The sequence below is a fragment of the Colobus angolensis genome, unplaced genomic scaffold (genome assembly GCF_000951035.1).
Source record: "Colobus angolensis palliatus isolate OR3802 unplaced genomic scaffold, Cang.pa_1.0 Scaffold319, whole genome shotgun sequence".
Classification (NCBI taxonomy): domain Eukaryota; kingdom Metazoa; phylum Chordata; class Mammalia; order Primates; family Cercopithecidae; genus Colobus; species Colobus angolensis.
The window spans coordinates 990,381-991,146 of NW_012116477.1; the positions used below are offsets into that span (position 1 = coordinate 990,381).

The window sequence follows — 766 nt, forward strand, 5'->3', positions numbered from 1 at the left end:
AAAAGAAAAAAAGAAGAAAAAAAAAAAAAGAATTTGCTTTTAGAGACAGGGTCTCACTTTGTCGTGCCCAGGCTGTAGTGCAGAGTGCAATCATAGCTCACTGCAGCCTTGAATTCCTGTGCTAAAAGAATCCTCCTGCCTCAGCCCCCTGTGTGGCTGGGACTACAGGTGCATGCTACCATGCATGGATAATTTTTTTTAATTCATTTTTTTCCCATAGGTTATTGGGGTACAGGTGGTATGTTGTTACATGAATAAGTTCTTTAGTGGTGATTTGTGAGATTTTGGTGCACTCATTACCCGAGCAGTATACACTGCATCCTGTTTGTGGTGTTTTATCCCTTGCCCCCCTCCCACTCCTTCCCCCAAGTCCCCCAAATCCATTGCATCATTCTTATGCCTTTGTGTCCTCATAGCTTAGCTCCCACATATTAGCTCCCACATATTAGCTCCCACATATTAGTGAGAACATATGTTTGGTTTTCCATTCCTAAGTTACTTCACTTGGAATAATAGTCTCCAGTCTCATCCAGGTCACTGCAAAGGCCGTTAATTCATTCCTTTTTGTGGCTGAGTAGTAGTCCATTGAATATATATACCACAGTTTCTTTATCCATTCGTCGATTGATGGGCATTTGGGTTGGTTCCACGATTTTGCAATTGTGAATTATGCCGCTATAAACATGCATGTACAAGTATCTTTTTCGGGCCGGGCGCGGTGGCTCAAGCCTGTAATCCCAGCACTTTGGGAGGCCGAGACGGGCGG

The 766-nt window shown here is 43.7% G+C and overlaps 1 protein-coding gene across 1 annotated transcript in view; it reads left to right on the forward strand.

Moving 5' to 3' along the window:
• Nucleotides 1-766, forward strand: part of ATP9A (ATPase, class II, type 9A) — a 174,603-nt gene that overhangs the window by 8,834 nt on the left and 165,003 nt on the right. The gene's annotated exons all lie outside the window — the stretch shown is intronic.